The 25,269-nt window shown below is 34.2% G+C and overlaps 1 long non-coding RNA gene across 5 annotated transcripts in view; it reads right to left on the bottom strand.

The window, feature by feature from the left end:
• Positions 1-1,045: 1,045 nt before the first annotated feature.
• Positions 1,046-25,269, bottom strand: part of LOC116652975 (uncharacterized) — a 34,305-nt gene continuing 10,081 nt past the window's right edge. Inside the window, exons 3-8 of one of the 5 annotated variants that reach the window (XR_014942508.1) lie at positions 23,498-23,640; positions 19,133-19,241; positions 14,234-14,400; positions 13,029-13,128; positions 11,388-11,665; positions 10,577-11,268 (exon numbers count right to left, since the gene is read on the bottom strand). This is a non-coding gene — a long non-coding RNA (uncharacterized LOC116652975). Of the gene's footprint in view, positions 1,758-6,583; positions 6,711-10,132; positions 11,269-11,387; positions 11,666-13,028; positions 13,129-14,233; positions 14,401-14,508; positions 14,632-19,132; positions 19,242-23,497; positions 23,641-25,269 lie in introns of those variants that run through there. The other 4 variants (XR_014942511.1, XR_014942510.1, XR_014942509.1 and 1 more) reach the window with 4 other exon arrangements.

Raw genomic sequence — 25,269 nt, forward strand, 5'->3', positions numbered from 1 at the left:
AATGCATACTGAAAGCATAATACCATGCACTTTCTCATTAGACTTCTGAGTGACCTTCTTTGTATGTTAAAGAGTTCCTTTATATGTTAAACATAATTCCTCTGAGAAACCAAATGAAAAAGCAAGAATTTTTTACACCTGTTCTTTGAGATATCTCCTAGAGAAAAGAACTGCTATCCAGTTCAAAAATGTCCCATGGATAGGAAAAGCCTCTGGAGAATCAGGAAAAAATTGATGAAAGTTTAATATAATTGAAGGGAGAAAATAGAAATAAATGGAAAAAGAAAGTACTAATCAAACAGTGAAAAACAGAATTTATACAGGAAATTGAAGAGAATACACTAAAATATTGGGTCCCAGAACTAATGAAAATAAGGTCTAAATTCTAGGAAAGAAAGGAAGAAAAACAACCTGAAGGAAGGAAGGAAGGAAGGAAGGAAGGAAGGAAGGAAGGAAGGAAGGAAGGAAGGAAGGAAGGAAGGAAGGAAGGAAGGAAGGAAGGAAGGAAGGAAGGAAGGAAGGAAGGAAGGAAGGAAGGAAGGAAGGAAGGAAGGAAGGAAGGAAGGAAGGAAGGAAGGAAGGAAGGAAGGAGGGAGGGAGGGAGGGAGACAGAGAGGGAGGGAGGGAAGGAGGGAAGGAGGGAGGAGGGGGAAGGAATGGGGAGGGGAGGGAATGGGAGGGCAGGGACATTATTCAGTCTTCTTCTCGCTTCAAGTCCACAGCTGTATCAGGACAATAGAAATATCTGTGGAAAAGTTATGAAGAAGTAGCTAAGATGTGTGGAGACAAGGCATGTGGCAGAGAAAAAGAAGGGAAAGTGTAAACAGAACTGCCAGCATTAGAAAAGCCACAACATCTGTGGTTCTTTCAGTCTGCAGCCATGTGTTGCAGACCTACCGCATCAAGTGAGCTGATGTGTGCCTTCTGGATTGCCTGAAGTGTAAACATGGAAACAAGTTAACTCAGCATTTGGTCTGGCACTATTTCTGTCTGGTCGTGATGCACTGCAGAGGGTAAAATAATTCAGACCACAGACTAGGCAAATATCATGTGGTGTAGAGTCACCTGATGAACTATCATATTTGAACAGTTAAAAACAAATCATACAAATAGAACAAAGTAACACTAATGTTTCCAGAGCTGTGGACTAAGTAATCTGTGAATAAGGGTAAATAAAATCCAGAACAAACAAGTGCTGGACATTGTCTTGCTTCATATATTCATGTCAAAACAATATACATTTTATGATCTTGAGATTTTTGTTCCTCATCAGAAGCAGATAACAGAACCACAGAATCACAGAAGAACCGAAGTTCTTTACTAGGAGAGTGGTTAGGCCCTGGAACAGGCTGCCCAGGGAGGTTGTGGATTTCCTGTCCCTGGAGGTGTTCAAGGCCAGGTTGGATGGGGCCCTGGGCAACCTGATCTAGTAAATGTGTATGTTTGGTGGCCCTGCCAGGCAGGGGTTTTGGAGCTTCATGATCCTTGAGGTCCCTTCCAACCCGGGTCATTCTGTGATTCTGTGGTTCTATTGATAATATTAACATAACTCATATCTATAATAAAAAGCACAAGCCAACATACTAGAAAACTATTAGTTTGGGATGCAGTTAATCCAAGTCTGTGCTCCTTTTCCCATAAAATCCATACACAAACTCCGCTCTGAGGCAGGTATTTTGTATGAAGAGTAAATCCTGGTATGTTTTATTATCTGTTGATCTGACTATATAGCACACAGGGAGGAAAAATGTCTGAAACTAAAAAAGAGAAAATAAGTAGTTACAAAAATAATTGGAATGGGAACAAATAGGTAAAAAAATAACATAACCAACAGTAATAAGCTGCAAGTTGAAGAAAAATTATTCTAGACTGAAAACTTTAGATGGAAGAATCTACTGAAATAATGTATGTTTTATATAATTTCATATATGATCTCTATCACAAAATGACTTTGAAGAACTGAAAGCTATGTCATACTGTAATAAGACTTTGAAGATACTGACATAGATGTATAATGTAAATCTTTTACCAAAAGTATCTCTCATAGCATATGCAATATCTTTGTGAATTTCATCACACTGCAATTAAGGAAAGATAATAGAGAGTCTTTTGAATGGTTATGCTGTGTGCCCATAAGTGGTGATGATCTTGATATCTTGAAATATAACTATGATAACACAAACAAGTCAACTGAGAAACATTAAAATTCTGTTAAATCACTTTCAGAAGCCATTTGGGAAAAGAAAAAATGAAGCATTGTCTGATTATAAAGTGATAGTGGACTGTGCATGTTAGTAAAATATCTGAAATTCCCCTGAAATATCTACTTAATCTGTGCTTAAACTTGGCAGTACCAGCTTAAGGAAATTCTGTATACATCCATCTTAACTTGCTACTGGAATGAAGACTTAGGATGGAAATGCCAAACTACGTTTCGTAGAACACATTTAACTATTTAAATTTACTATTTTAAACTTTTTAATAACATTGTACTTCAAAATGAAGTTCAGTTTCACAATTTCTTTTCCAAATTGCTTTTTGATGAGAATTAATCTAAGGAATACTTTCCTACAATTAGCAATATATCTGTCAGGTGCAATTCCTCTCTCCCAGAACCATATCCATTCAAACTTCTCCATGGAGCAGCAGGCTGCAATTTCTGAGTCTGTGCTGTAATTCTACTGTAATTCTTGCACAGAAACATAGTCAATCAACCCTGTCATCCCCATGCTAGTCAACTGTCCCTTTAATGCAGCAATAGAGTTCCATATGAATTGAATGAATAGAATTGCAGTGCTAGAGGGACAGTCCGCTTCTACAGAGATATAGGATTGATTGACATAAAAACATATGTGGTAGAGTTATAGAAGAATTACAGCAGAGTCACAGAAATTGCTGTCTCCACACTTCATGAGACGAAAAGGAAGCTACAGGAGATACCATTAATAAATAAAATTTGCCTTCCAGCTAAAGCTGCATCACAAATCCATTTTTTTTTTTTTTTGCCTGTATTCCCTATTTTAATTTGTGAGCAGCCTTTATTAACTATGTGAAAATTAATTGTGACTTCAGTTCTACAATGGTTACAATTCTAGGACATTTTTAATTCAAATTCAGGTGACTTTTTTTCTTTCTTTCTTTTTCATTTATTTACTTATTTATTTATTGCTGGGATTTTCCTGTTCATTCTTCCCCATTCTCAGTATTAATGGAGCTGGAACAATGTGGAACTTGCATATATAATTTTTGTTTTAATTTTTTTGTCTTAGAACAAGAATGTATATAATACCTTTGTTAAAGCATTTTCAATAAGCACAATTTCTGTTTTTCAGTTGTAAATATATGCATCATTGTGTGCATATGGTACTATATATTCAAATTATATATATATATATAATATATATAGACATATAATAATATTATATATCTATATTATATAATATAATAATAATAATAATAATATATATATATATATACAGTTACATTTTTCTTTAATGAGAATTACAATAGGTTATACAGTCACAAAACCATGCAAGATTCTGGGCTGGAAGGGACCTCAAAAGATCCTGAGGACCAACCTTTCTTGAGAAAAGGGCTCTTGAGCTGAGGCTATCAAGCAAGATTTCCAACCTCTAGCAACTTGTAAAATAACATTTTGAAAACTTCCACTGGTTGGGATTCTGGTATGCCCTTGGAGAGACCGTTCCATTGATTATTACTCTCACTGTGAAACAAATACTTCTTCTACCAAGATAAATCCTCTCCGAATGCAATATACACCCACTGCCCTTTGTTGTCTTCATGTGGGTCTTTGTTCTCTTTGTACAAAAAGTACTGGACTATCGTGATAAGGTCTTCCCTGACAATTTAGTTGTGTTCCACTGTTCCATGTCTGTATATTGATTTCCTCTGTTGGAAGAATCTGCTTCTCCATGCCAGCTTCCACCTATAATATGCACTGTTACTTCACTAGTGAATTTTGCTCCAAATTTTGCAAGAAAGGGCCATATGTCTTTTTAGCTTTCTACTGATGTTATCCTAATTTCTCTCTAAGATTAAACTCTTCCTAATGAGATGACAAAATAAATTGACACAGACAATAGACAGTAGTGTCCAGAACATGAGTATGTGGGCTTTTAATGTTCTTTTTTTCTGTTCTTTTATAGTGTCAGAGTTATTTGTTGTCTTTGTCTTGTTTTTCTTCAAATATGCATTAAAATGAAAGTGCAGTATCTCATCACTGCTGAAAAAGTTAGTGGTGTTTTCATACTTGTAGCACTTTCTTAAGTATTGGACCATCAGATGATGAAATGCACAAAGTAGCTTTCATGCCTCATAAGTACTTTTTCCAAGTCTTTATAGACTCAAATAGATAATGTGGCATGATTTTCTCTGTAGTTTAAGTTCTAGAGACACTTTTTATTGTTTTTTTAGATTTTGAAAACAAAGTTGAAACCTTATATATCATTATGAAGGTTAATGTCAATATTTTATCTAAATTATACCAGATGGAGATAATTTTTAGTTTTATGCTTTTTTTAAAAATTACTTTTGTAACTATTTATAATGTTCAGTCTTAACAAAGAGGTTAATTTGAACTAACACAGTTTTGAACAATCTTTCTTTAAATCCAGTTAAGAGTTCTGCAGTATTCAATGAAAAAAAAATAAAACAAAACTGTACAGAAATTGCTTTTCTGAAGTCAGCATAGAAAGGAAGAACAATAATATAATGCTTCATGAGATCATACTTTATTGATCTAATCAGCTTAAAACTATATGGATTTTTATGTGGCTACATTTCTATTTTATTTAACTGATACAAATGTCTAAAAAATGTAAGAATTATTAATGCTTAATTTTAACATTATTTGTTTGTTTGTTTTCCTTACAGTGATCTTCATGAAACAAATCATCCACTTTAGGATATTACATAAATCAAGAGAAAAATCATTTATATGAGTAATATAGTTAAAATATTTCCTTGCAGTTCTTAAAATTATTTTTGTACAGTTCCGAGTGCTTGGTTGTAAAGAAAATGGACAAGAGTAGGTAAACTCCTGACGTGTAAAGAAAACTGTTGGAAATTAGAGGACTGCTTTCTCCTTGCTCCTGTGTCTCCGTAGAGCAGGAGTACAGATAATCACAAGATCAATCCTCACTGCAACAGATAAATGAGTATTCTGAAGATTCATAGAATCATAGAATGGTTTGCATTGGAAGAAATCTTAAAGATTATCTGGAACTTTTGGAGCTTTTGTGGAACTTAAAAAATAGCACCAGAGGAGGATCATGCAGGTGATCAGATCAGGAGCACCTCTCCTAATAAAGGCTGAGGAATCTGGGCTTGTTCAGCTTGGAGAAGAGGAGCCTCCAGGGAGATCTCATTGCAGCTTTTCAGTATTTAATTATGTACAAGACGGAGACCAAATTTTTACTGGTCTGATAGTGTTAGGTCAAGGGGGAATATTTTTAAACTAAAGGAGGAGAGATTAAGATTAGATTCCCAGGGGAAAATTTTCACTGAGACTTTAGTGAGGTACCAGAACAGGCTGCCCAGAGAAGTTGCAGATACCTCAACTGTAAAGAGGCTAGGCTTAGTTGGGCTGTAGGAGGTCTGACCTAATGGTTGGCAACCCTGTCTATGACAATGTGTTTGGAACTGGACCTTTGAAGTCCCTTCCAATCCAAGCCATTCTACGATTCTGTGATTCTATGATTCTATGGTCTAGTTCCTTGCCTCTGTCATGGGCAGGGTTACCACCCAGTATAAGTTTTACCCATCCAACCTGACACTGACCACTTTCAGAAATGAGACATTCACACCTTATTTGGGGAATATGTTCCAGTGCCTTACCTCCCACTGCACACTCATAATTAAGAATTTCTTCCCAATGTCTAATCTAAATCTATTCTCTTTTAGTTTAAAATCCTTGCCCTTTTCCTATCACTGGCAGACATTTCCATTGTTTGTTGTTCTTCACAGTCTCACAGTCTCACAGTCTCATGCGGGTTGGAAGGGACCTTAGAGATCACCGAGTCCAACCCCCAGGATTCGAGTCTCTGTGTAGCAGAGCGGCACTTCTACCACTTGCGTCACAGGGGGGATTCGAACCCGGGACTCCGGTGTTGCAAAGCGGCATTCCTACCACTGTGCCACTGGAGGCACACTTGTTTCATTTAGTCAAATGAAAACAATTTAGAGTTTGGGAACACAAATTTACACCTTCTATCTGAGAACTCTGTCTCCAGGAAGGTGAGAACTGTGTTCTGCTCTAGACACCTAGCAAACAAGACCCTTGCTGGTATTGCCAGCTGTAATATACTCTTATTATAGAAAATAAAACCAAGGTGAGAAGAAGCTGGAAGCAACTGTCTTGGGGATATTCCTTGGTGTGGGCAGTCATAGAGCATGTACTGTCATGTTTTCTCCCTCTTTAAAGGATATCAGAATTTTCAGACTGATCATTTAGACAGTCTGCAACAATCTTCCATTAAATCTATTTCCTTGGGCATTCGTCACCAGAAACATAGACACAGTAAGCAAGATAAACCCAACTTAAAAGTACAGTACAAATACTTACTGGCTGGTACTGAGAAAATGTGTCTAGTACTGATATATTCTAGAAAAAACAGCTTGGTCACACAGACAGCTGCCATCTACCAGGAGGTGGGGAAAGTTTGACTTCCATTGCTGTGTTACACCTTTGTCTTAAAACAAAACAAAACAAAAACCCATTTTATACTGAGTAGATAAGCTCATCTACTTTCTTATTCTACCTCAAGATTTTTTTTTTTTAGTAAAACTGAGAAAAGACTTTGCAGCTGTGCTACATCAAAATATGTACAGAAGCACAGGAAATAAAACCTTGTGCTGACTGGTTAAAGATCTTCTGAAGGGACTCTACACAGAAGCAGAAACAATCGTGGAAAGACAAAAAGTACCATCACTTATATCTGCTTCTCCATCCACAGCAATAACAAATGAGCCCCTGATTAGGCCTTTGGCCTACTAGACAAAACAAACTCTATATTTAAAGAACCAATCTGTAGTCAAAAGAGACATAAACATCTCTGTTTAATGATCTGCTTTCATAGTGGCAGAAATGAACAAATAGAACCAGACCTCTGTGTAAAATGATCAAGGAAACTATTAATTATAGACTGTAGAATATTTCTCTCTACATTTAAACATCCTACTCAAAATTCTGTATTAATCATTCTACTGGAGTGTAGAGCTGCTGTTCTGGAGGACCTTGACAGCCTGGAGAAAGGGGCTTAGAGAACCATCATCACATTCAGGAAAATCAAGTGCAAAAATGAGCTTTTTGCAGAAAAGTAGAAAATACTCAGAGTGATCTGGTTAGTAGAAGTTGAATATGAAATAGCAATGTGTACCTCCAACAAAAAATGCCAGTATTCTGGGCTGGATTAACAAGGACGCTGCCTTCAGGTAAAGTACTGCATTATTTCCCCTAATTTTTCACACTTGTAAAGTCAAATATGGAGCACTATGAACTTTCCAGTAAGAGAAGAGCATTGCACATCTAATACAGGGCAATAAAATGTTTAGGGTTACACAACAAGAGAAGATAAGCTGAGTTAAGAGTTAATTCAGATTTAGGAGGTCAAGTCTTTTCAGACATTCATCAGGATACTTTTCTGCTAGTTGAACGGTATGGAGAAGGTGAAAAGTCTTCTTTAGATTGCATAGTATTAGGAGAACGAAAACCAGAAAAAATGCTTATTATGGAGAATGTGGAGTAGTAGTAAGGAATTTTTTTCATGTCTGTGAATGTGGTCAGAGAAACTGGAATCTGTAGGTATTCAAAACACATCTGGATACTGTCTTTAGAAAACTGTTACTGAATCGCTTTGGGTCAAATATTGGACTACAAGACCTCCAGAGGCACCTTTAAACATAAATTCTTTTAAGATTCTATGACATTTTCCAGAGTGTGGTGCACTGCAATAAGTATTCATTGGAGGAGACAAAAGAGGGTGGATGATTATATGGTAAGTGCAATAACGTGTTATTAAAAATATTAGGGGCAAGAAATGTTTGCAAGAGGGTAACATAAAAAAGGCAATGAGAGATGTAGATGAAAACATAAGACACTAAAAGTATCTAGCTTCAATAATTCCATTTTCATTTACATATTATCAAATAGATTTTCCATGTAATTTTAACAAACACTTTCTGCATATAAAATATGTCTGGTAAACTTAGTTTCCACATGCCTTAAAATGACTTGTAGAAACTTAAATTTAATTAAAATTCCTTGTTTATTTTTAAATATCTCAATTTAATTCCCCTTCAGCCTTGATTGAATCTTATACAGCTTTTCTGAATATTCATACTTATTTTAGGAGAAAGAAAGACATATGTTAAAATAAATATTATTATGGAAGGCCGTATCATCTGAAAATCTGAGGTAACTGTTATCATCCATTTTCTCCCTCTAAATAAAGGTGTTAATTGTTTTAAATCATATCAAAATCATTTTCAGCTCAGGAGGTTGCTCATTCCTGATCTTGATGATAAATGTATTGTCACATGGAATAGATTTCGTTGCAACTTACACTAACTTTCTTCTCTATGAAAGCAGATGCTGGAGAAATATGACCTCTTGCTGTAGCAGCTTTGGAAAACATTACAAGGCAAAACCAATGATTCTTTCAAATGGACTATGAGAAATCTTATGTTCACTGGATTGGCTTTATCATGGTCTTTCCTTTTTACTTTACTTGTATTGTTTTAACTAAATCTATGCATAGAATATAGCTGTTTCATTTTTCTTTTCATGAATTAAAAATCAAACAAATAAAAGCTGCTCTAGGTTCAACTACTATCTAAAAATTATTCCAAAGAAATAGATCATTCTAAGTTTTCTCTGTCAGTTAACTTTATCATTCCCAGTAAACTTGAATAGTGTCCTGGATCATCCTTTTAAACGTCTAGTCTTGTAAGAGAACCTGATTTTCCAAAGTATTAATTTGAAACTTTGCATTAAAATTTGCATCTTAACTTTGCATTAAAAAATATTCTGTTTCATAGGTTCTTATGCAACAATCAGTTGCTCATAATCATAATTCCTCTGTGTTTTTTGTGACATTAACCATCCTAAATTTCACCTAATACTTAAAATACCCTAAAGCTTTATACCATTTCATATCATATTATCTCATCTTCTTTTTGTTGTTTCTGTTTTTTTCTCTTCAGAACATGTATTATGTGTTCCTTTCCACAGCAAAATAAATGAACTGGACAAGAAGTAGGTATATGAAATCACTGAAGACAATCTACCCTAAAATAAATCAGAATATTTTAAGAATAAAGTAATGAATCCATTTCATTATTTCTTGCAATGAGAACAGCAATCTGAACATTGAGAAGTTCAGAATGTAATGAATCATAGACTTCCATATAGAGAGCAGAAAAGCAATTTTAATAAATAGGCAGATCATATAAAAATGATTTGTATCAATATCTATCAGTCTGAACTCTGACAGTACTGCACCCACTGTTTCCCCCAAAGTAGGCAATAATGAAAAAGTGTCTCTTCCATTTATGCATTAATTTCAGGACTGATTACACCTAACCACATTGAATCTGTCCACATCCTTTCTAAGCATGGCAACTAATGATCACAGTTCCTGTCATGTAGATCAGTGCTTCAACATCCGGTTGGAAACTGTCAACTCTGCATACTGCAAATCTATGTTCTGTCAATAATACAAATGGATAAGTAGGCAGGTGCTATTTCAGAACTCCTCTCATACTGCTTTAAGCTGTGCTGAGCCATTTTGTCAAATAAAGCTCTAAAATGTGTTTCCTTGAGTTCAAAAATATTTGTTTACCTCTTTTATATATATATATATATATATTTTTTTTTTTTAATAAATATTATTACACTCATTTGTTACCTTGACTTGATTAAATTCAAAGTTCTAATATAATGTACCACACATCTAACTGAGTAGGCATTTTGCTTTTAAAAATAACTGCTCAGTCCAACTTTAGGTATACTATCCCAAACTAAACCATTAGGAAAACTTCAAAATGCTTTTCTGTGCTAACCTTTCAACAACTCATACACAAGGTGAGTCTTAAGAAGCTTGTTCAGAACAAATTTTTAAAGAAATTATATTCGTTTATTTTGCTTCCTTTATGAATGACTTTTTTCTTAATTCCCAAACACAATGAGAGGGAAAAAATAAAAATTTTAAAAAATGAAAGGAGTAAATATGTGAAACACAAATGGCATTTACAGAATAATCTAAACTTCCTTTAATTATTACACAGTATTTAAATTCTACTTTGAAATTAAAGATTGTCAATGTATAAGATATTGCTAATTATGCCAAATAAAGGGCACTGTTGACAATTTAGGAAAGATCAGTAAAGAGTAAAGAATTACTTGACAGCAGAGTGTTAATTTTTCTGAAGAAATACAATTTCAAAAAGTTGGAGAAAAAGGATGAATACTGTCAGATTAAATAAGAAGAATGCTTACAACTGAGAAAGACAAAGGGATAATTATGCTGACATCAAAACTTATGCATTAAATAACATCTACTGTTAAAAAGTATAAAGAATTTTATTTGTAATTAATATTTTGACAGATATGTCACACAGATTTCACCTTTCCCACAAATTTCCATTTTATTAACCTGAGAGAACATATGCAACAGAATCATTTTTGGTAGTATAATAAATGCACATATGTATGCATAAATATTTTGATTTATACATATACACTCAGAATTTTATTGATGGTTAGAGTGTGTGGTCTGACTGTTCAGGTCTTGTCTGACTTGTTTAATTTGTTAATGTCCTACTTTTGATTTGATGATATCTCCTATGGGAAATTTTGGATTTCTATTTCAAAAAGGCATGGAAGGCTGCTTTAGATGCTTAAAATATGCTGTTCAGAATCTCCCAGCCACAGTGTGAATGAGTGCCTTTTTCAGGTTTCGGATTTTTCATGTAGAAAAAAAAGGATTGTAAATATTATTTTTTCCATAATGAAAAAAATTGGATCTGATTTCTATGCATTTTAATTTTCAGTACAACTTGCTTCAGGAAGTGGTCCACTGAAAAAAAACTGTCTGCAATTAACAGAACTCAACACGATTCTATATATGTAAATAAATCCATAAGTAGCTACTTATACAAACTTCCACAATTTGATCATTTGAAGTCTGTCATGGGTTGACACTGGTCATTGAACAGACACTCATCTTTGCTTCTTGCTTACTCCAGTCTCTGGTGGAGACAAAACAGAAGGAAGACAAAAAGTCTTGTGGATCAAGATAATGACATCTCAACTAAAACTAAAACCAAAACTAAAATACTTTCAAAAAGAAAAGGCAGAAACCACCTACACAAGAAAAGCAAAAGGTGATATTCAGTTGGCTCTTCTCTTCAACACGTAGATTTTCACATTCTTCCTGGGGTACAGGATCTTACCCTGAATGGTGCTTGGGAAGATGAATATCGTAGCTACGAATATCCTCCTTTTCTACTCCTTTCCTTGAGCTTTTTGTTGCTGAGCATGGTGTCATATTGTATGGAGCATCCTTTTAGTCAGTTTGGGTCAGTTATTTTAGCTATATTCTTTCCCAGCCTCTTGCCCACATACCAGTCCTCATTTTTGTGGAATCTGGAATGGAAAGAGGAGGCTTTGATATTATAGAATTATAGAATCACCAAGGTTGGAAAAGACCTAAAAGATCATCCAGTCCAACCATTCACCTACTACCAATAGCTCCCACTTATGCAAGCACTACTCATCAGTAGCCAAGCACTGGCATGTTTTCAACGCTATTCTAGCCACAAGTGAAAAGCACAGTGATGTACTTATTGCTATGAATAAAGTTAAGTCCATCTCAGCCAAAAACAGTTCAAAGTCTCACATTTTACTATTAGTTCCATAGAAAGAGACAATTATTACATTGTCCTCATCTTTCAAACTGTTACCTTTTTGCTCAAAGAGAAAACTTGGACTAGATCAAGAGCAAACCTAAAAGATAATATGATAGCAAGAAAAAGTTGTCAACTCCAGTCAGTTTGAAGAATATATATATTTTTTGTAATGGAAAGAAGAAAAGAACCAGAAAATATGGGGAAAGGAAAGTGTACTTTCAAATTTGGTCATGACCATCAGGGACAAGATTATAAAGTCTTACTATCTAAACGGACCTAAGATATCTAAATAGTAGATAGAACCAGTAGAACTGTGGCTACACTGGTATATACTTTGTATTATTATAGTTTATTTGTATTGTTAATACATAATGGTTTAATATATGGAGAACATAGGAAATGAGTGGACAAGGCATGCTTATATCAAATGATATGCAGAGGGTTTTTCAGAAAGCTTTCTATTAATTTCTAGACTCTGTATTTATACTATGTGAAGTAATGCTGTCTTATCTGGGTTGTGTAGACTTTAAAAATATTTCCATACCATTTAAATTTAACACATTTCCCTCTGATTTTGGAAAGACTGCAAAGCAAGTAAAAAAGAGCATTAAGCATTAAAAAGAGCGTGTCTAGCACATCGAGGGAGGTGATCCTCCCCCTCTACTCTGCCCTGGTGAGGCCTCATCTGTTATACTGTGTCCAGTTCTGGGCTCCCCAGTACAAAAAAGACAGGGATCTCTTGGAAAGAGTCCAGCGGAGGGCCACTAAGATGGTGAAGGGCCTGGAGCATCTCCCCTGTGAGGAGAGACTTAGGGAACTGGGTCTGTTTAGCCTTGAAAAAAGAAGACTGAGAGGGGACTTGATTCAGGTTTATAAATACCTGAGGTGTGGGAGTCATAGTGGTGAGGCTGGTCTCTTTTCAGTAGTGCATGGGGACAGGACTAAGGGTAATGGGATGAAAGTACAGCATAGGAAGTTCCGCATGAATGTGTGCAAGAACTTCTTTACAGTGAGGGTGACGGAGCACTGGAACAGGCTGCCCAGGGAGGGGGTTGGAGTCTCCTTCTCTGGAGATATTCCAGACCCGCCTGGATGCCTACCTGTGTGACATGGTGTTGGGAGCCTGCTTTGGCAGGGGGGTTGGATCTCTAGAGGTCCCTTCCAACCCCTACAATTCCGTGATTCTGTGATTCCGTGATTCTGTGAAGTGGAGCAGCAGACATTGTGACAACTATGTAAGAATGATCACTGAGTAGAATATAGCATAGAACTCTGTAATTATGTCTGAAAACATATAGTCACCTGTAAAGTCTCAGTCACCCAGTGGCAAGTCTTTACATATTTTAATGTGAAAGCAGTTACTAAAAGTCAAGAACTGAGATTTCCAAATAAATAAGGAAATCCTTATCTTCTGTCAAGTATGCCCCTCAAAAACCATGTGTACTACACAACCATGGTGATCCTGCCCTTTACTGTGAAGCAACACAGCTTAGTGAAGAACTAGTATCTCAGAATAAACTACAAAAAAGTATTTAGATTGATACTGGTAAATGCTTATAAATGCAATCATTAGAATCATGTTACAAGTGGGGAAAAATAGATGCATTCTGTCTCAAAATTCAGCTAAAGATCTATAGTGCACTAAAGATGCTTTCTGGTGTTTTGTTATTTTTTTGAGGGAAGGAATAATAAATGTCAAATCAGTCATCATAACATTTTTGAACAGAGAAGGTGTTATACATTATCTAAATCAAACAGATGTTGTCTCTAACAAATATGTTACCAGATAATAAAAGAAACAAAAAGCACAGACTGAATACAAAATATTAAAATAGAAAACAAATTAAACAATATAAAGAAATTAGGATGTCCCTGGAAAGAGTTACTCGACACCATTTGTAGGAGATTTCAGTGATTAGGTTTTAAAAATAGTAATTATTTTTTCTTTGATAATGAACCCAGAATCTCAAAGAAAAAAAGTAGTAAAATAAAACCTGAAAATTATGCTGAGATTTTGTAAATAGATATATAGTAAATTACTCTTCTCATTTTTCCTTAGTCTCTTCAAATACCTTGAAAAACAGCAAGCATTAGCTCAATTAGCTCAATTAGCTCATCTTATTATTCTAAAAATAATTGAAGATGAATATAAAATATGTTCTATAAACTCTCACACAAACAAGAGTGGAAATAAGATTTCTAATAAGAGAAACAAGTCTTTTCTATTTCTAGTATTATGCCAAATGTACACAGTACTTTCCTTTAATCTGGAAGACTTAACATCAGTAGAAACCTATCCACTCACTTTATTGTCCAAAGGCTGTGTAAACTTTGCTATAGTGACACTTGGAAGGCCTCTGGATTCTGTGTGTTTGCGAGCTGCTGCCAGTGCACTGTTTTCTGTCATGGTAATATAGTATACAGCCAGTTGGTTCAATGACATACAGAAGTCCATGACTGGACATTCTTGTGCTAAGTAAAGAAGAGATAAAATTTACATGTGTACAGCAAGGAACTCAGCTTGAAAAGAGAAGAACAAAGGTTATGTTAATGTAAAGAAAATCAAACATCTTTGCTTACTTCAGAAAACCAGACATCTCTTCAAATATAGAGAGATGTTGCAGGTGGTGAAACAGCATTTTCTTTGCACAGATGTGAGACATCAGTCTAACAACCATATATTCTTAAAATAGAACAAGAGAATTCATAACATTAATTTTAGGTTCATCAATTTTATGGATAAAAGTCTCTTTAGTGTAGTACTGAGAGAACACTGTTAAGTTTTAAATCAAATTGTTTGAGTTAAAGTCACAGGATATCTGTTGAAATACAAAATACAGTGCAAGGCCTCTTCCACCTCCCCTTTTGTGGAGTTTAATTTACAGCTGCTACTGAACTGAAAATATTCTTTCCAGGCTGATGCTGAAAACAATGTAATCAAGTATAATTTTAACTCAAGTCTGTCTATACTATATTGTACTACTGCCATGACTTCATATACCACATCAAACATAGTGCAACACACATAGTGCACTGAAGAAGAAAGGAAGACCAGGAAAAGTTTAATTAGGGAAAGAATAAGAAAAACAACTAATTAAATTATTGGTATAGTGTAGAAAATTATTAGTATACTTATACTGATGGACTTCCTGAAAAATATGTAACAGCTCTTGCTACTAGTGATTCAGGTGCAATGAGATGGCCTTATCCTTGGCAAGACCAATTATCCCAGAAAACAATAATTTGTATTAGCAAAGAAACTATAATATATGTAGTATTTTATGTATGCAGCGTGAAATGCTATATAAGCAGGACAGGAAGAACAACAGTACACAAACACGCATACTTCTCATATGGAATACTATGATATAATATATATCACACAGATGCATTGAACTTTTCCTGAGATAATAACAAATTAAGAATAAATTATTCAGAACATGAATGAGGGACAATGATCTTTCATGACATAGAGGCAATACTTCCGATAAAGGAGCAATAGAAGGAGTCTCCATACACATGACTCTCTGATGCACTGAACTAATTTTTCAAAAGTCCTGTGTTCCTACTTTTCAGTAACATTAGGAACACAATGAAGAAAATGAGTGCAACATAGCCTTAGTCAACATCAACTGAATGCACTTCAACCAACAGTCAGATTAGCAATAAAACTGAGGTGCTTTTTCTTAAAAAATAAAGGTGAACTTGAAAAAATGAAATGAACAGCAGCTAAAGCTGTTAGAAGACGTTTAAAACATATGGTTTAGAAACAATCTGATAATTTATATACAACATAATAGATATTGAGTACAGTATACAGTAGCAGTAACAGTAAAGAACAACAAGGAAATAACTGAACCTTGTTTTATTATGAATTGTTTTATTCTGCATTAAAATAATATATAAACCACAACCTGTTGTTGTTTTGTTTTTTTTTTTTCCACTCTGAAGACCTGACACTTTATTTGATTCTTCTCAATTACAAGTTTTTTACTACACTGTTTGCAAAAAACAGGTTCTCTACACTATGCAAAAATGAAGAAATCATGAAGTCTAAATGAGGGGAATATATATTTTTACAGTTACTAAAACTGTCATATAAGTTAGACTAAGTTCATCAGAAACCTAGGCAAATATGCTTTCCAAATTTTAATATGCATATATGACACAAGTAGATGGAGCATGCCATTCCACACATCTTCTAGGCGTGTGCCTCAACATATGTTATAATAAAATGTGAAAGTGCCCATTTGTAAAACCACGAGAAGAAAGGAAAAATGAAAAGAAATTTCATCAAAAAGAAGAAAAGGAAAATTTCACCTTCAGAATTGAGAGTTGTTTGCTAAAAGGAAGCAAAAATAAAACAATCAGCTAGTGGTACTGACTGTTTTAAAATAGAACCATTCAGTACAGTTTCTGTTCAAAGTTTGGCATTAACATTTCATTGAGTAAGATATGTACAAAGAAGTTTACTGATAATGTTTCTGATATAAAATTATTTATAACTGAGACAAAACAAAAAGACTGCAGAATTCTGTTCCAATAACCACTACCCCAGTTAATTACTTTTATGAGAGGAAAATCAAAACAAAACAAAAACAACACAAAACAGCAGCAGCAACAACAAAAGCTAGTAAATTAAATAACTTAATCTAATGTCACTGGCTTCTACATCACTAATGAAACAACATTCTCAAAAACATGATAAACAGAAGAGGAATGAATAGCAGAAAAATCATTTTAAGTTACCTGACTTTTAAACATCTAAAATTAACTTTGCAAAGACATTTAAAACAGAATTTTAATGATGACTCAGAAGGGACAAATCTTAGTTTTACTCAGAGACTTAAATAATTCTGGTAATTTAGAGCTATTACCCTATGCTTAATAATGTATCTATTAACTTTCAAAAATTATATATAATACCTTCACAGATAAATAACTTTAAAAAAAAAAAAAAAAAAAGCAGTTAAAAATGCTGATTAATTTAATTTTGCACATTAATTTCAGCCTAATGAATAGGAAAGAATTACATTGCTGAAATTCAGTTGTCCTTTATGTAAAAGTAAAAGTAAAAGCAATTTTGACCAAGTCATATTTTTGAGGAACAAATAAGCCCTCTGTTTTATTTTACAAGTAATCTCCATAAAAATGTACTCATGGACATTGATATGCATTCACACACTCATTTGCAAATGTTCATACAAACAAAAAAAATGTATCTGAAGTGAGATAAATCTCGTAAACATGAAAGAATAGGATGAAACTTTCTGAGGATAAAATATTTAAATATAAAAAAGCAGTATTATCTTCAATAGCGCTATGTAGATGAGGAAACCCCACTCCCCACCGCAAGCTCTCCTCTTCCCAAAACAAAGCAAAATAAACAAAGAAAAAATAGAAAGAACTTACTGAAAACAAAATAATAAAAGTAACAAATTTGTAACAGACAAATAACCTGAGTACCTGAAAAAAATATGGAGAAGATTGTAGTGAGTGCTACTGAAAGGCATTTGAAGAACAAAGCTATTGTCAGGCATAGTCAGTATGGGTTCATGAAGGGAAAGCCCTGTCTTCACTGTTTGATTCCTTTTTATGATAAGATTACCCACTTGGTGGATGAAGGAAGACAGTGTATGTCATCTTCCTGGATTTCAGTATAGCCTTTGGTATGATCCTTCACAGCAACTTCCTGGGCAAATTTCCCAGCTGTGAGATAAGTATGTTCACACTATGCAGGGTGATAAACTGACTCAACAGCAGAACTCATAGTGTTGTGACAGGGACCCATTTAGCTAGTAGATGGTCACTTGTGTTGCAGAGGCCTTGCAGAGCAATCTGGATGGACTGGAGCACTGAGAAAACAACATTGGTGTGAAGTTCAACAAAGATAAATGTCAGGTACTACACCTGGCATAGAGTAGTGCTGGATGCAGATACCAACTTGGAGATTAATGGCTGGAGAGTAGCCCAGAAGAAAGTGATCTAGGAGGGCTGATGACAGCAGGCTCAATATGAACCAGCAGTGTGCCCTTGCTGCCAAAAGTGCTAACTACTTTTTGGGATGCATTAAACAAAATACAACCAACTAGTCAAAAGAGGTGATTGTCCTGATTTATCTGATGTTGGTACAGTCTCACCATGAATAATGTATGCCCCACACATAAAAACATTATTAAGATACCTAAAAGTGTCTAGACAAGGGAAACAAAGCAGGTAATAGGAATGGAAGACATGTCTAGTGAGGAGAGGGTGAGGACTCTTGGATTGTCTGGCCTGGAGAATACGAGTCTATGAGATGACCTCACTGCTTTCTGCAGGTCCTTGAGGAGAGGAAGTACAGAGGGAGGAGCTGGTCTCTGCTCCCTGGTATCTTCTGTGCTGATTGCAGGATGTGCAGGAGTGGAACACAGTGGTGCTATGCCAGGGGAGTTTCAGACGAAACTGGACAATTCTTTACCATCAAACTGTGGAACAGGCTTTTATCTCACCACAATGAGATGGTTGCTGTCCCATGCCTAACATTAATTGAGATGCATTTGGAAAATGCCCTCAATATTATGTTTAACTTATGGTTAGCTCTGAAGTTGTCAGGCAGTTGGACTTGACAATCTTTGTAGACCCCTTCATGTGAATTATTCTATTATAACTAAAGAATGTATGGTAATTTAGTCTTAGGATAAAAGTGACTGTAATCACATAAATACAAATATACTTCAAATTGTTTACATAAAACATATCTAGGTGCTTTTAAAAAAAAAAATTCTAGACCATATTTACAGTGTTTGGTCTTGGCAAACTTGAAATCTTCTAAAACAGTGCAGATTAATTTAATTATATGTTATTTCTGTGCTAATATTCCTTAGGTTTTAAGATGGTGATTCAAGTAATTCAAGGAGGGTTATTACTTATCTCTTGACACATCTTGTCAAACTATCTGCTCTTTGGGTTTTATGAGATTTCAAATGTTATTGATAAAGATGACACAAAAATTTTTACATATGTTGAGATTTGTATAACATTCTGAGTAAGATGCTAAAATGATGAACAGTCAGCATGCTATATGTTTTACTAAGTATTGAAGCAACCTTGAAAGATCATGAATTCTCTAAAACTGTATATATGTAAAGTCAAGAATAAAAATATTAATATTAAAAAGTATTAAAAATATATACTCCATTTTAATATGCTCCATTTTACTCACATTTACTTAGACACGGTGTACTACTTAGTTCAATGAAGTCTTGTGGCCTGCTTTGTGCCACATATCAGATTCAATAACTGTTTCTTCTGGCATGTGAATCCATTAATATCTGCAGAATTAAGCAGTTTTATGTCAGATTATTAAAGACTCACGTGACTGCATTAAAACAGGCTAAAAATTAACATATTTCACTGTAAAATTCTTTCTAATGGTCTCTATGTAAGTAAATAAATAAGTAATAAATATAGTCTTCAGAAAGATGAAACCTAGAGCGTATTTTCCTGAGCTACTTACCTTCAGAAAATAAGAACTGACTAATTCAAAAGCTTAATGGAATAATTTTTATTCTGATACATTGATAATCCTAGTTTTATCATGAGTAACTATTTCAATTGCTTGATTAGGATTTCCTTGTGTATTTATCTTTACATTAGATTCTTCTATACTCTCAAATTATTAGATAAGCATTTATTCAAGAAATTCATCAGGAAATTACTATAATTTTAAGATATACACTCTAATGACATTGTGTTACAAATATTTGAAGTGCAAAATATTTCACACAAAGCAAAAGTGAAAAATTTCATTCAAATATTTCCAGAGAATTTGTTTACAGTGTATCCTTGACAATCTGAAGTTTTATTCTAAATATTTTTAACTGAACATTTGGCTGTTTCAGTATAAACACTTTGATAACACAGCATGGAGATGATAAGAAACTAAATTTCAGTAAACTCTATTATACTCTGAATGAGGTCCAGCCAAGCCCCAAAATTAGCACACTACTCTAGTGAAATAATACAGCAGAGAATCAGAGAATCTTTTTGTTATCTTTTGACAACGCTAGGGTACTAATAGAGTTTTGTCATACTACGGATTCTTTTGGTTTTCCTACTTTCACATCTACTCCCATTCTTTCAGACATGGGGAAAAAAGTATGTATTATTTTAACTTTAATTTCTCTCCGGCACTAATCATTTCCTTCTAACTTGTGTATTTATATACTGGATATTGCTCAGATCATTGACAGGTATCATTGCCAGTGAAATATCTAGTACTCATGCTAATAACAAAAATAGATAAATAAAATAATTCTGTATCATATAATGAATTGCTGCAAAAAGGCTAACTTTTCCAGTCTAATTATTCTTACCTACATTTGGATGTCTGAATTTTGGTGTGTGAATGTATTCTATTACAATGAATAATATTGCCAGAGGAATTTTCAGCTCCTCTGAAAACCTTAATATTTGATTGGATCAATACTTATTCATAGAATCACAAAAATCATAGTAAATAATTTCTTTCTATTGTCTAATCTAGTTTAGTTGAAGGCAACTACCCCTTGTCCTATGATTATGCTATCCGATAAAGAGTCACCCTCCAGTTTTCCTGTAGGTCCACTTTAGGTACTAAATGGTATTGTAGTGATAGACCTTGATTTCACTCACTGAGTTGATTAAGTCTCTAATGACAGTAATAGAACTTAGACATCTATCTCAAATATTCCTGCCTCCAGTTCGATGAGGCAAATCCCACCCACAATATTTTTTAAAAGAAGGAATGCTCTGTTATACTGAATTGATATTTTCAAGAAAATTGCTCATGTTTTCTCACTAACTAATGAGTGAATTTTGCAGTTAGTATCATTTTAAAAATATTTTCTTATCCACTGGGAAAAAAGATTGGACTCTGACACATTCACTGATATTACTTCAAACACTAAGTCTCCTTTCCACATACTGTATCGAGGTTATTACCTGAGTATTGCGGCATTTTATCACTTTTCCCACTCCATCATGGAACAGCTAGCTAACTTTGAGCTGAAACCCTTATTCTGAAGGTTCTTCCTTTACAAGGCAGTATTTTTGTGTCTTCCTCCAATTCTGCCTTGTGATTTTCAATTTTTTTAAGCTTAAAAAGTAAAACAGTTTAGATTACATGATGTAATTTAGATGGAAAAGCTTTCATTCCTGCCAAATATTTTTCCCATAATTATCCAATTTAAACAAATAAATACTATATTTCAACACTGATTTTAATCCTTTTCTTCCCTATTAATTATAAAAATGCAAATTATGAGTAATCAAACTGCATTACTTTTGAACAGCTTTGTCAAGGCAGAAGTAAAAATAAATGAACAAAAGAGCATTCATATGTGTAAATATACATGTAAAAGATGAAGGCAGAGAGAATTCTCTTGCAGATTATTTGTCTTTATTAATAGAAATTAATTTAACCTAAATCTTCAGAGTGGGAAACAAGTTATCGTGAAGTAGTACAGAATGCACAGATGCAGTCAGTAAGGCATTTTTTGCTTTATTTTTGTGTGTCTTTTTCCCAAAGTAAGGATGAGATAGCATTTTTTTATTTAATTTTTTTTTCATTTGGCTTCTTCAAATGCATTTCATAGTATCATAGTATCATAGTCTGGTGTGGGTTGGAAGGGACCTTAGAGATCATCAGGTCCAACCCCCTGGAATTCGAGCCTCCTGTGTAGCAGAGCGGCACTTCTACCACTTGCGCCACAGGGAGGAGTAGAACCCAGGCCCTCCGGTGTTGCAATGCGGCATTCCTACCACGTGCACCACCGAGGCACACTTTATTCAAGTGATACGCTTTTGTTAATATTACTTGCTGCTACCAAAGACAATTTTCTGTCCTGTGATTCAATTCATTAAATAAAAATCAATTTTATACTTCAAAGTACATATATAACTATTTACACACAATTAAAATGCTAGCATAAGAAATAAAAATCATTACACATCTTCTGAAAATATGAAATATTTGACTATAAACTGCCATATGAAAACTGAATTATTATCACAACTAGTATTCAGGCATTTAAAACAAAACAAACAAACAAACAAACAAACAAACAAAAACTACCACAAAACAGCTTCTTTATTTCATCCAATATTCAAAGTTATTAAATACTGCAAATGTATCTCTGTCCTGGTTTTATCAATATTCCATATCATAACATCATGCAACAGGCTGTTGGATACAGAAAGTGCACTGCAGAGCTGTGTTTCCTGTTTATCAGTCTCATGTGAGTTCTGACTCCCCAGGAGGAAGATGCACTGGGATGGACTGCATTTTCCAGGAGCTTCCACATGGTTCACAATTCCAGGTTACAGGTGAAGAGTTCTCTTGTCTTCTTTAGGAATCAAACAGTGGAGGGACCAATGATGAAGATTCGGATGGACTCTCCTCCAGTTTTATTTTTGGTTTGATTTATTATTCTTATTCTCTATTATCTCATATTCCTATTATTTTTTAGTTTCTCCTACCTCAGTTGGATTTTTCCCACTTCCTTCGCTAACCCCTTTCTCTCAAAGGAAGGGAGCAGTATCACATGGTTAACTCTTCAAACTGGCAGTGTCTCGGTACGAACTGAAGTAATATTGATGATCTACAGAAGTGTTACAAAATGCCAGGAAACTTTCTTTTTCTTTCACAAACATAAGTGTAAATTGAAATTATATTTTCTAGAGTATTACTGCAAATCTGTCACAAATTAGTGTTTCTTATTCAAACTAATACTTTTTTTCTTTTTTCAATATTGTATGTTTTTACATATATATTGCAGACAAGTATTTATTGCAAGAGCTCTGTCACAGTCTTAAGGAGTTTCTGATAGTAGGTCCAAATATTAATAAACTTCACTTTTTAGTCATACTTTAGAGCTTTCAATACACTAATTGATAAAAATTCAATTTTTAAACAGTAAAAAGAAAATCACCATTCCAGCTCTTTTTATATTGTATATAGATGTGTTATGAGATCTGGAAAGTGGATTTAGTAATTATGAGAGTTAATGTGCATCATTTGTATTTGCAGTATCCATTGATTGTTTTGTTTTTGTTGTTGTTGTTGTTTTACTTTTGTTTGTTTTTTTGTGTTTTTTTTCTTTCCCATAAGTACTTATGGTTAAATAAAATAAAATCTTTGTTTTATTATTTCTTCTTCTTTTTTTAGTTTTCAAGAAATTGCACTGCTGTCATTCTATTTTCAGTTCATAGAGTTAGAAAATGAAGTATTCTTTGTCCACAGGTTATTTGACTTTGCACAGGCTGAAAACAAGACATGAAATTATACACTTCAGTACTGAAAAATTTGATGCCATCTTCTTCACCTGAACATTAGCTGCACAAGAGAATATTTTTAATTGCTCTTTAAAAAATGATGATTATTTCTTATGATAAAATTACTATGATTCCTACACAATTTTTCAGTTTAGTATTTGAAAATGAAGCTGCAAAAAAATGCTACAGAAATATATTTCTCTTCAAGGACTTAATATCTATTAAAGAAACATAACAGAAGAAACAGTTATCTAAAAGCAATAAGGGGTCTTACCTGACAGTCAGCAGGCAGTGTTGGACTGTGTTGTTCTTATTCAAACTCCCGTCGATTTGAATACCGTCCTATGTGTCTTCATACAATTTCATCACATTCCTCAGAGTACTCCGATAGTTATCAGTCTTGTATAACTAAAAACACTTGGTGCATGGAAATGAGAGAATTATTGTGGAATTTGTATGGGCAAATATGAAGAACTCATTATCAAGCAAGCAACTACATTTCATTTTTCACTAGCAACTGCCCTTCCAAAGACTCCAGAAATGCAGAAAGAATTTTTTTTTTCAAGTTAGATACTTAAAAAACAAAACAAAACAAAACAAAACAACAACTACAATGCAGTATTGATGATCATATCTGAAAACATTCTCACTGACTCTTTCTATGAATACTTGAAACAGGAACTCTAAAAAGTTTGGGGTTGGCTGAGCCTTGCTAGGAAATTTCCCAGTTTTAAAGAAAATAAATAACTTGTTCAAACAGCCATAATGTGTAAAAACATACCTTGAAATACTTCAGGGAAATAAAATATATATATATATATATATATATATATATATATATATATATTGAGATATTGAGATATTGAGATATCATAACCATCAGCGGCATAAGCAAATACAGTCCTCTTATCATAGTATCATAGTCTCGTGCGGGTTGGAAGGGACATTAGAGATCATTGAGTCCAACCCCCGGGATTCGAGCATCTGTGTAGCAGAGCGGCACTTCTACCACTTGCACCACAGGGGGATTCGAACTCCGGGCCCCAGTGTTGCAAAGCGGCATTCCTACCACTGTGCCACCGGGGCACACACAGGGAGTTAGGTTGGCTATTAGGGTATCCAGGCTACATCATTTCCTTTTCTGGGTTTTGTTATATTAATTACTACGCTACCACAATTCAACATCCTGCAAAACCTTAGCAACCACAATATCACAGCATGACAATTCACTCCAAATTATGGAAATACAAAGCCAATTCTGCTAAACACCTGATATGTTTATGTACGTCTCTTTACAAAACATGGTGAAAGTAGATGAAGATACTATGACAAATCTTGCTTACACTGTTCAGTGATGTTAAACAAAGACAGTTGGCAGAAATCTTTATGTTGAATAGCAAACAAACTTGCATTCTATTAATGGCAAAATAAAATAGAAGCAAATTTAATTACCAAAACAGCTATGAAATAATTATAAAAGAATACACAAGCTTTTAGAAGCAATGGAACAAGAGGATGAGTGAAAAACAACCAATGTATATCAGATCAAGGAGTTGCCTCTGATTAAAGTAATAAAGTATTAATGATTAATTCATTATTAACTAAAATTAAATTAATAGGTTTATGTTGTTGTTTGTTTGGTTTTCTTTTTTGGGGGGAGCGGGGGGGGGAGGGGGGGTGAGCAGAAGTATTAAAGACATGGAGGATCCATACAAAAAATGGTAAGAAATTATTTGGCCATTAGACTCGCTGATTTTGCTTTCTAGTTGAAAAGAAGAAAACAATAAAGTCATTCTGACAAATTGTATTAAAACAGTAGTTAGCAATATATCTTCCACAGAACATTTATTCTCCTGAGAAAGCTATAAGGACAGTGATGGACATATCCTGCACTAAAAATTTCTACTTCAAACCGACTGCTTGAATTGTGAGGCTCATGGAGATTTCTACTTAAAATTATTCTACAAAACAGGATATAAGAACAGAGGCATGGAAATTATGAAAATAACTTCTGTTGTGTTTTCTTACAGGCCTTAAAAGACTTAT

The sequence above is a fragment of the Coturnix japonica genome, chromosome 2 (genome assembly GCF_054131305.1).
Source record: "Coturnix japonica strain WE chromosome 2, WE-NBRP24, whole genome shotgun sequence".
Lineage (NCBI taxonomy): Eukaryota > Metazoa > Chordata > Aves > Galliformes > Phasianidae > Coturnix > Coturnix japonica.